This window comes from Myotis davidii, unplaced genomic scaffold (assembly GCF_000327345.1).
Source record: "Myotis davidii unplaced genomic scaffold, ASM32734v1 scaffold200, whole genome shotgun sequence".
NCBI lineage: Eukaryota > Metazoa > Chordata > Mammalia > Chiroptera > Vespertilionidae > Myotis > Myotis davidii.
The window spans coordinates 934475-935008 of record NW_006293700.1 but is presented as its reverse complement, the minus strand read 5'-3'; positions in this window follow the sequence as shown (position 1 = coordinate 935008).

The window sequence follows — 534 nt, the reverse complement described above, 5'->3', positions numbered from 1 at the left end:
CCTTTTGTAAGGTGTTTTATTTCATTTGTCAACACCGTGGGGTCAGAAGAGCCCAGCAGTAGGGGATCTTCTTATCACTAGAGCCAGTCTCATGCAACCTGATGCAACTCTGCTCCCTCTCCAGCCCTTGGGAGCTCAGTTGCTCAGCCCTGGCTGCTGGGTAGGTAAGGAGCTCCCCACCCCTCCCCGCCCGCGGAAGGGGGCTCCATATGCCTCAGTCTCCTTGCCCAGGTGCCAGTGCCCAGGTCTCTTTGGAGAAGGACACCTTCTCAGCCCAGCAGGACCGGAACCAGGGATGCCAAGACAGCTGGCGACTGCCTGCCCTGTGTGAGCTGAGGAGGAGCGGGCCTGGCAAACTCCTCAGGGGGACCAGCATCTACCCCAGCCCTTGTCCTGCATGGTGCTCCACAGCTGAGCTCTACAGAGCCCGCAGACCGGCTGCAAGCTGGTGGCAGGAGCCAGCGGGGTGGGATGGGGTGGAGGGTCCAGAAGGAAGGGTACCCATGACCTGGGGCAAAGTGCTCTGGCCTGGGC